The sequence below is a fragment of the Diospyros lotus genome, chromosome 1, assembly GCF_014633365.1.
Source record: "Diospyros lotus cultivar Yz01 chromosome 1, ASM1463336v1, whole genome shotgun sequence".
NCBI lineage: Eukaryota > Viridiplantae > Streptophyta > Magnoliopsida > Ericales > Ebenaceae > Diospyros > Diospyros lotus.
In genome coordinates this window covers 20,239,086-20,250,787 of record NC_068338.1, presented here as the reverse complement: position 1 = coordinate 20,250,787, position 11,702 = coordinate 20,239,086, and positions in this window count along the sequence as shown.

Here is an 11,702-nt window from a genome sequence, read left to right as displayed (position 1 = left end):
TTCTTTTAGTCTTTATTTCCAAATGTTGTAAAAGATGATGGACTTCAAGGAGTTAATGGGGAAGACGTCAAGTGTTGATGGATTCTTAAGACAAGAAGTAGCAAAGACAAGAGGTTTTCATATCTCATGTGATGTGATTGTAGGCATGGCTTAAACCTTCGAGGCTCAAGTTTAATCTGTGCTCAAACACATGAAGAGATTTATGTTTTGTATGCTTGTTTATTTTATCATGCATATGATGTATGATGGAATGAATGGATATATCGATTAGACCGTAATTTTTTAAAAGGCTCTAGAAATCTTTCCATGTGCAAAAGAATATTAGATTTAAGTGGTCAATCTGATTCATCATGGCTTTCCACTATCGTAGGGGTTCATCAGTCTGATTGGATGTGTCCAATAACTAAAATGTGAGGGTGTATTTTATGAAAGATTGTTTGATTATCCTATTCTAACCATATGATGGGACTGTGTTCAATGGTTCCCACCTAACCAAAAACTAGAATGTGAGGGAGGATGATGTCCAAACTATTACACTTAGCGAGATATTGGGTGGGATCTAACTAGTTTATCTGGCCAAAAACTAAAATGTGAGGTTTATGTTGGATTAGAAGCTGGAGATTGAGCTCCACATGTGATGTGGTGGCAAGTTGTTGCCTATTCAATTATGTGAATACTTAAAAAACTAAAATATGAGGGGTATTCATATGAAAGAGAATTTGATCACTTGCTATTAGATCCTTCTAAAGGATCACATTTTTCTGATTGGGAAGTGCAAAATTCAAAAAAATTAGTGGGAGCCCCTATTTAGTTGAAAGTTCTTAATTAAATGTTGTTTTACGAAGACACATATACTAATATATCTATTTATTTTCTACAGATAAAATGACAGGCAATATGAATCCTTTAACCCGTATTTTGGATACAAATAGGCTTATTGGCCCTAATTTCTTTGACTGGTTTCAAAATCTTAAAATTGTGTTCAGTATGGAAAAGATAGACGATGTCTTATGCCTGAGTCCTCCTATAACTATACTCGAGATGTGATTGATGAAGAGAGGCTGTAACGACCTAAAGAAGGGGGCCGATATTAATAAATAATTCGGTGTTATTTTGTGTCTTGTAGGTATTCATTATTTGTTAAGTTAGCTTGGGATTTGGTGTTGTGTGAATAAGTATGTATGTTAGTGTCTTTGGGGGATTTGGAAAAAAATAATTAAGGTTTAAGAGTGATGGTGGAGGAGCATCCAGATGGTTGGAGTTTTAGAAGATAGGATTTGGATGAGGGAGCAACCATTTGGATGAGAGTAAGGGCATCCAGATAGCTAGAGGTACACTTGGAGATAGTTTTGTGAGTGTGATTCGGATACTACAGTGAGCAATTCGGATTGGGAGTGAGCAATTCGGATTGGGTGTGGAGCAATTAGGATTGCCCATGTTTCAGGTGTGTGATTTCTCCTTGTAGACCGATTTCGACCATGTTTTAGCCTGAATCTCTCAAACTAATTTAGGATGATTTTAACATTGTTATGACCGATCAAGTTGAGATTTGGAGGAGAAATTGGCAAGAAATTGCATATATGATGGATGCATATATAAATATATATATGTGTGTGTGTATGGAAACAAATTGCAAAAGAATGACAACTTTGGTGTTGTTTGTTTATAAGTGTGCTTAGATTCCTTCATGGTATAAAATCCAATCCAATAATTAAATTTTCCTAATTCTGATTCTTCTTTTGTAATGAAAACTGTTTGACATTTAAAATCAAACTTTGGTTGGTTTAAAAGGTCTTGGGGGTTTAAAAATTGTAGGTGAGCATTAAGTAATTTTTTTAATAGATATTTTTGTAAAATGGTAGTACAGATGATGCTATTAGTTTATAAGGTTAAATTTTGCATTTTCTAATTGAAAGATTCTTTTCCTCATTTTCTTTTTCTATTGATAAAAAAGTAGCCAGTGATGTTATTCTGTGCAATGATCAATTTTTTTCTATTATATATATATTTGTCGTCAACTTCCCTACCTTTGAAGTGGGTAGTAAGTGCCTAATAATTACTTTTCACCCATGAACCCCTTATGAGAAAGTTGGGTTTGATTTGAATTCAAATCCATATTTGTTACATATACATTACACCGTCTCATAAACCTAAGGGTCAAATTAACCCTTGTGATTTTTGATATTATAATAATCATTTCAATGTGTCAACAAGAGAGATAAGATATAAAATTCTAATCGCAAGATAATATAACACTTGGATCACACCTGATAAGATAATCTTCATCTCAATCCTAGCTATCTCATCTTTCATCCTTAACAGGCAACAAGGCATCTCACCCAAATAAGAAGACAACAACAAATAGGTAGAAGAGAGATTCTTTATTTCATTTAAATCATTTTTTAACATCTTTTATGGCTTAAATATTAAAAATATTTTTCAAAAATTTTAGGAGGTAGTCTTTATGATCTTAATTGACAACACATCTTTACTGAGCATTTAACATTTTTTAGCTACCAACTTTTGAGTAGTTATAGCAAATCAACCAAAATTCTATAATGGTTGATCTCAACACCATCAAACTCAACCGAACCCAGTTAAACTTTGGATTAGATGGGGGTATGGTTTTAGTTTAATCAAAAAATCCGAACACCACCCTAGAGCCTTGATGTTCAAATTTTATACGGTAAATATAATTAATTAAGATTGTGCATGTGGCTTGACTATATAAGGAATCTTAAACTTGAACAAGTAATGCAATCAACTTTACTCTAAAAACAACAAGGATTAAAATGCACCAAGAGTCCCACATTTATTTATTTAAACTCATCACTACTTGTTTCTCATAATAGTGAAATATGAAACTTTGCTAACTTAGCATATATCGCAGATGCATTCGCCAGTTGCAATTACACAACGTTTGATACTACAATAAAGCCAACATATATTTTGGCAATCATAGTCGCTTGTGCACTTTGTCTCATTCTTTGGAGCAAATCTTGTCTCAACCCCTATTGCTTTCATTCCTTCAATTCCAACTCCATCTACATTTTGTGAACCTATAATATGTACATATATGTTAGTCACCTCATTATATATGAAATCATCCATTTAGTACACATTTGGTTATGATTTTCAAAATTGTTTTTATCATTTTGAAATTAGGTAAATTCTTAATAATGTGCTTCGTAAAATAATTTTGAGAACAAATTTTGGGAAATAACATCGAAACTATCGAATCATAATATTTTATTTTTAATGATTTTGAGAACTCGTTGGGGGTAAAAAAATGAAAATCAAATGAAAAAAAATGTGTTTTAAAGTAGAAAAAATAAGAAACAAATGTAGAAATTGCATTAAAAATATAGCCTTTAGTGTTAGAGATAGAGACAGAGAACTAACCAAAGACAAAAACAATAAGGATGGCCAAGAAAACTATTTTGTTGAAAAATGTCTTCTTCATATCTTTTGGGTTGTGTTCCAACAAGTACCGTATGGAAAATATCTTAGTTATAGTGTGGAATGTCAAAATATTTTCCTTGGAGCCAATATATATACAAAATAAATGCTAATATATGCTATATTTATGGTAATAATAATAATTTTTTTTTATTTATGGGATAGTTACATTTAAATTCAATGTATTACATTTGAATTTAATATTTTTCTTTTTGTAGTAGTTAGCAATATTATTTTTGGTGCAACATCTAAAACTTGTGTGAAATGTCTTTAACCATTTATATGCCTTTTATTATGTTTTACACTAATTTAATTTAAATGAAGAATACATTTTTTTAAATTAAAAGATTATGCATTATCTCCTATATTTAAGGAATAAATATATATTTCATGTTGTTTTGGTCTTTATTTTTTGATTTTGATGATGAAAAATAATATTTCTTTTATAATGAACCATTTTGTTAATGATTTCACCTTGGTGCACCTAATCGAAAATCAATTTCAAATCAAGAAAATCAATATCAATCCAATACCAAGAATTTCATTTTCAAATCTTTTGATGGCATTTGGGAAAACAAGATTTTATGTCAAAAGATTCATTTAAAATTGATTCATCAAAATCAGTTTTGAAGCACTTGAAAAATGAAGCTAAGTTTTTAAATTGCAAGGCCAAACTGTCGACCGCCCATGAGGAACAGTCGACCATTTTTGCCCTTGCTGTCAACTAGCTTTCATAGCATGTCGATTGTCATGGCCCACCTCCTGGAGTACCCGCTAGCATAGGCAATTCGTGAGAAGGTCGCTAAGAAATGGAAACAAAACATCCCAACATTACTTTCATGACATTTTACTAACATTTAAAAGTATAGAACTTAATATTCATACAATATCATCTAATAACATGTCTGGTCTGGGCTTAACTGTCCATACAATACAAAAACCATAGGTGGTATGAAGCAAAATTACATCAAGACATCTGATTTCCCATGCCTTGCTAAAAAGAAAACAAAACACCCCCCGAGATCTTCAGGCCGGGGTGACTCTGTACACACTATGCATCTCCCAACATCAAGTGTGGCTAGACTCACCGCCTACTACTGCTTTACCCTTATCTGGATTGCCATGGGGGTAAACAAAGTGAGCTATAAGGCTCAACAAGCATATAATATGAATGAAATTAAGTATCGGAGACTTGATAAAGCTAGAGTAATAATACACAAAACAATTTAAATTCACTTCAGCAAATATATAACTTCCTAGCCAAACCCAGCTATGTCATGTTATTTTTATTCTTTTTCCATTTTATTCATCCATATTTACCCCATGCATTCATGTACTCACACATGCATATGTATAAAAGTGTCATAATCATATTGTGGACCATTGTCCACCCTCACGAGTATTATGAGATCAATTTATCGCCCTTTTTTCCACCCTCGGGAGTATTATGGAAATATATATGTATATTAGCCATACCATATTTTCCCATCTTGATTGGTCATGTATGCCACATGCGTTAATATATGCACTATATGATAAAAGTCATGTATGCCACACGTATTAATATATACATCATGTGCCAAAATAAAGAAACTCTATCATCACAACGTGGACCGTTATCCACCCTTGTCCTGACTTCATTTCAGGCGAGTTTGCATAGCTGCAGTGGGACTCTAACCCATAGTCTTACGCATTATGGTGACAGAGGCTGGGGGACTCTAACCCACTATCTTACACATCATAGGGTATAGATGCATTGGGACTCTGACCCACAGTCTTACGTAAACGGTATCAGATGCTGGGGGACTCTAACCCACAGTCTTACTCATACGGTGACAAATACTAGGGGACTCTAACCCACAGTCTTACTCGTCACAGGGTACAAATGCAGTGGGACTCTAACCCATAATCTTACCCTTTCCACTTTGTAGAATATCCTTTTTCTTTTCCTTCGAGCAAAATAGTAGATGCGCTAATATACCTATCAGTATATCATGCATGTCAAACATGTAAGTGAACATATTAGGTCTCATCTAAAGTCAAGCCCCATTTAATCATCTTGTCACTTATCTTACAATTAAGAACTCTTTGTGGGCACATACTTGATAATTCATTCTCCTTGTATGGTACGTCACTTTACAACCATACTTTTGGTGGTTCATTTTACAGCCAAAATATGTCAAATTATATATCAAATCAAATCCCTTGACATCTAGTTTACAACCCAAAAGAGGATCTCAATTTCGATATCAGGGTAGAAAGTTATGGCTAAAAGAATACAAGGTGCGCAGTGCAGTCCACCGCGAGAGTCGACTTTTAACATATGGAGAGTCGACTTTTAACATATTGGGAGTCGACTCTTGCAAGCAAAAACAAAACAGAATCTATAGAATGAAACCCTAACCCAATCTTTCAATTTCCAACTCATTTAAGCTCGATTTTAGCTCAAAACTAGTGTCAATCCTTAAGAAATATGGGGTAGATTAATACCCCCAACGAAACCACAAGCTTAGACCCTTAAAACCGTATAACAAATGAGAAATTTACATGCAACCATATTTTTACACAAAACCAACCCAAACCAAAATACACTAAATTTTTTGATTTCAACCCAACAAAATTCATTTACAAGACTCACAAAACTCCCCATGAGACTCGTTTCTACCATTCCCATGAAAAAAAGGGAAAGTAAATACATAATATGAAAGGAAAGAGAACTTTCCTTTTAGTTTGTAAAAATTCGATTGAAGTTGAAATTTCTGCCTCAAAAACTACCTTTTGATCTCTATTAAAGTGCTAATCAACTAAGAATTTGTGTTGTAGAAGAAGAAGAAGAAGAAGAAGAAGAAGAAGAAGAAGAAGTGATTGAGTGGCCAAGAGAGGAAGAAAGGAAAGGGAAAGAAAGAAGAAAGAGGTGGCTCACGCCACTCTCCATCCCCTCTCTTTTATCCAAAGCCCAATTACCAATTTTGCCCATGATCAAACATGCAAATGCCCACCATGTCCTCCCTTTCAATTTTAATTAGTTTTTTGCATATACATATATACATTTCTTTTCTTCTCTCTCTCTCTTTTTTTTTTTCCTTTTCTTCCTTGGCTATCTTTCCTCTCACACAACTTATTCATTTTAGACTTTGGTCAACATTTTTAATATTATATACTGTTAAGTCATTCAATGCCAATAATATGACTCACACATTAGAATATTAAACATCCCTAAAAAATAATATAGACCCACTAATGGGTCGTTACATCGACTAGTCAAAAAATGGCTCTCGGCCAAGAGAGGTCGACAACCACTGCATAAAAACTTGTTGACTATTTTTAATCGTGTTGATCATGTCAGGTCTCTTGTTGATCGATCCCTTAGGGTTTAGCTTGACCGATCTCTAACCCTGTCGACCTTTTTCATCACAAAACACTTTAATGGCTATTTTTGCAGCTCATTTATGTTGACCAACAGACACTAACAACTATGAAATTCAAAGGCTCAGTGAAGGCTATAAATACCAAGTTGTTGGAGCATTTAATGGTTAGAGAATTGATTACAAGCTTCAAGCGTTCAAATTATTTACAAGTACTCAATTATTTTCAAATTTTCTCTCAAAGGCTTTGTACTTAATTTATATTATTTGATTTCAAGCCTTGTATTTGATTTTGAGGGATCTCGTAACTAAGAGATTTATCTCTCAAATCCTCTCTTGATTACAATCTATTTGCAATTGCCTAGCAAGGTAGCTAGAGGGATTACTTGGCAAAGTAAGAGGTTGTATTTCTAGTCTTGAAACCAGGGGTGGAGCCAGCATAGGCCCAATGTGGGCCATGACCCTTACTGGGCCTTGGCTCGCACTAAGGCCTGCTCAAAATTTGCAAACCCTCCCAAGTCCCACCTTCATTTCCTCTTTCGCTCAAGCGCCCGTCCCCAGCCGCTGCCCACCACCCCCTACCCTTCGCTCTTCCCTCTGTCTGGCTCCGTTGCTCGCCGGCGCCACCTCGGCCTCGCTCTCACCGCCTCGGTCGTCTCGTCGCTTGCCCTTCGCTGGCCGCCGACTCTCCTTCGGACCTCGGTCTCTCACAGTCTCACTCTCCCTTGCTTCTGCCTCTCTAAGCTCTCTTGACTCTCTCGCAGCCTCGCTCCGTCACTCGCCGGCATCGCCGACTCACCCCTCCTCCGGGTTTCGGCCCTCCGTTGCTCGCTGCCACCTGCCTGATTGCCACTCCGCCTTCGGCTCTCCGTCTCGACCCTACTTCACGTAAATCAGTGAGCAGCACAACAGTAAGCTTCTGCTTCACTAATTTTTATTGTAAAATCTATTTTTTTTTTCAATTTTAAAATTAATTAAGTGATTGAATTTTTTTAATTGATGTTGGGTTAATTGATGTTAGATTTCTCAAAAAGAAGTTTGTTAATGTGATGTTAAGATTGATAAATAAGTTTATTAATTACACAGGCGCAATATTTTGATTATTGGAGCAATTGCACAGGCACACATAATTTGATATTTGATTGTTGGATCAATATTACACATAATTTGATATTTTGATTGTTGAATTAATTTCACAAGCACACATAATTTGATATTTTGATTGTTGGATCAATCACATAATTTGTGAATTTATGAATTTGTGCATTCTCTAATTATCATTTGTTATATTAAATTTGAAATAGTCATGGAGAGATTTTTAAAACAGAAATCTCTGTCGGTTGTAAAAGATGTTAAAAGGGAGAAATTAAATAAATTATATTAATTTTTAATATATTTATATTATTTATTATTTTTTTCTTTAATAAATTTCACCCTCACTGAAAAAATTTTCTAGCTCTGCCCTTGCTTCAAACTAGAGGTTCTACTTGAGATCAAGTAGGAGATTTTAGTGAATTGTTTTAGTTAGGAACTAAGGTAGTGGATTAGGCCATTTAGCTGCACCACTCTAAATTACGTGTGTCTTCTGTGCATTTATTTTCATTGCATTGATATTACTAAGCATTTTTCTCAAACATTATCATTTTGTACTAAAACCTCACATTTTGGCAAAAAGTTTTCAAACTCAATTTAAAATTTTTAATAACCCAATTTACCCCTTCTTGGGTGTGTGGTGCCATTGCTAGACAATTCTAACATTTTACTTATTAATTTGCATAAAAAATATTTAAATTAAACTATGAAGATTTATGCATTTTGTTGTGAAAAAATTCAATACAATTTCATAAAATATAGCATTTATGCATTTTACTGCTTCTTTTAGTGTTTATTTACAATTGTTGTAAAAGAAGAAGACATCAAGGAGTTGATGGGGAAAATGTCAAGTGTTGATGAATTCTCAAGATAAGAAGAAACAAAGCCAATAGGTTTTCATATCTTATGTGATGTGATTCTAGGCATGGCTTAAACCTTCGAGACTCGGGTTTAATATGTGCTCATGCCCTTGATCATTCTATTTATTATGTTTTGTATGCTTGTTCATTTTATTATGCATATGATATATGATGGGATGAATGAATATATTGATGAGACCATAATTTTTTAAGAGGCTCCAAAAATCTTCTCATGTGCAAAATAATATTAGATTTAAGTGGTGAATCTAATTCTTTATGGCTTCCTACCGTTGTAGGAGTTCATCAGTCTGATTGGGTATGTCCAATAACTAAAGTGTGAGGGTGCATTTCATGAAAGATTGTTTAATTCTCCTATTCCAACCATATGATGGGGTGGTATTCAACAGTTCTCACCTAACCAAAAACTAAAATGTAAGGGAGTGTGATGTTAAAACCATTGCACTTAGCCAAGATAGTAGGTGGGATCTAAGCAAAAAACTAAAATGTGATATGGTGGGTTAGAAGCTGAAGTTTGAGCTTCACATGTGATATGGTGGCAAGTTGTTGCATACTCAATTATGTGAGTACTTTAAAAACTAAAATGTAAGGGGTATTTGTAACAGCTTGAACTCCCGGAGCCCTTGCTAGCATGGAGGATTCGTGAGCGGGTCATTAATAGTAATGATACCAAAGCAACTTTAGCAAAGCAACCATTATCATACTATAAAAATAAAATTCTTACTTGGGGAATGACATAACACAATAATACAAAATTTTTCTTCTCCATTAACCATATATAGCCCACCGGAACAAAAGATACATAAAGTTCAGACTACCACTGATCATGTTAGAATTGCGGTTACATTGGGATAAGTTCCCTAGTGATAAAGATAAATGTTATGAATTTGAATTTGTATCAAATTCATTAACATTTGAATTTTAACAATGTAATGGGATAAGTAATTAGAATTTGAATTAGATTCAAATTCCTATAGAGCTATGTCTATCTATATCTTTGTGATACCTATAAATAGACATAGAGCCAAATGAAAAAAAAAATAACAATCAGAATCAGTTTCTGATCGCTTATATACTGTTTTCGGCATTACCATTCGAGCCTTGGGCGGACAAGGGGTGGACGGATAAGAAAGCTTTTATAGTTTTCTTCCACAGAGGTTGTTAGGAAAATCAGTTTCAATATTCCGCTGCGATCTAGGTATTTTTATATACCGCTTTGCTATTTATTTAAAAATTCTACAATGGTATCAGAGCCATTGTTTATTTGCCTACACCGTTATAGTTGATAGTCACAGTTTTAGTAACTCGTGATATTTTTCTAAGTGAAATAATTTGGTCTCTCTGTTTGCTTCGATTCAGTCACGTTTAGTTTGAAACTCGTGATTATTTGTGTGTTATTTTTGTATGCCTACTGCAAACCAGACGTGACAAAGGGAGTCATTGGCGGCTATGTTCGTCATTGCTGCTCGGCTTGCTGCTCCTCGGTCAGCCTCACGAAGGCTAAGGCATCGTCGCAAGCAGTCGTGTTTGTCACAGCTGCTGGGTTTGCTGTTCGTGGGTCTTCTCCATGGGTTTTCTATGAAAACTCCAGCATGATGAACGGCTGTGTATGTCGCGGTTCGTGGGCGATGCTATAGTGTCGAAGACAGAGAGGTGTGAAGCAAAGATCATCCTCGCGATGGCTAAAGCCATCCCCAGCAGTCACGTATGTCGCGGCCAGTGGGAGATCCGTCGCTGGAGGCTAAAATCGGCCATGGCCGAGACCTTCTCTTTTCTGCCATGGCCAACGCTTCAAGTTTGGTGCTTGACATAGGATGGGTCGATTGCATCATCATGGGTTCGCTGTGTCCAATCGCTTCAGGCATTTCTTCTCGTTGTGGCTGCCTTCCTCTCAGTCGTGGGCCGATCAATTTTACCATAGCCATGGCCGACGGTTTGCCATGGTTGCGGCCTCTTCTTGCTATCAAATGGTAGCCTCTGTGGTTGCCATTAGAGATGGCGATGAGGGGAGAAGAAAGAGAAGAGGCAACCGGCAGCGATGAGAGGCGAAGAGGATGGAGAGGCGGCCGACGACGAAGCAAGGAAGAGAAGAAGGCTGCGGCAGCGGCGCTGGTTCAAGGAGCCCAGCAAACCCTATGTGCAGGGAAGAAGAAGACTTGACCCATTATGTGCTGGGTCAAATCCGAATTGGGTCAGACTCGATCCATAGGCAAATCCGTGAGTGGATCTAAAGCTAGCCAATTGATTTGTTCAAATTGGGCTTTGGGCTTGGGCCATTTGTTTTAATTAAATTGGGTATGTTTTTAATTTAATATTAGTTGGGCTTAATTTTGTATTGGGCCATGATGTTGGGTTTTTTATTTAATTATTTAGATTATAGTTTTGGGCCATGAATTAATTAGTTTTATTTTGTGCTTAAAATTATAAATTAAATAATAAATCCATTTTGAATTAAAAAAAATCTGAATTATTTTAGGAATATTTAATTCTGGAATATTAATTTTTGTAATTAATAAAATTATTTTCATGACTTTTATTATGTGTTTTAATATTGTCATGATAATTGTTTGATTTATTCTTTTAGACCATAAATTAATAAGTTTAATTTTGAGTCTAAAATTATAAATACATGTGATGTGGCATTTTTGCTAACTTAATTAATTATCTATTGCCTGCAAATATTTAGTTTTATTTGCTTATTAATAATTAATTTCGGTTTAGTACCGATCTTGAGCCTTGTATGGATTCTAATATATTGTTGGATATTGTGGATTAGTTCCACATAAACAATTAAGTCATAATATTTTTGTTATATATTAAGGGTGATGACTTTGAAGCCTGGCAATTTGTTGATCCCGAAGTGCATAACTAAATGTTTGATTTAATTGTTTGCTTTGAACATGTGCAT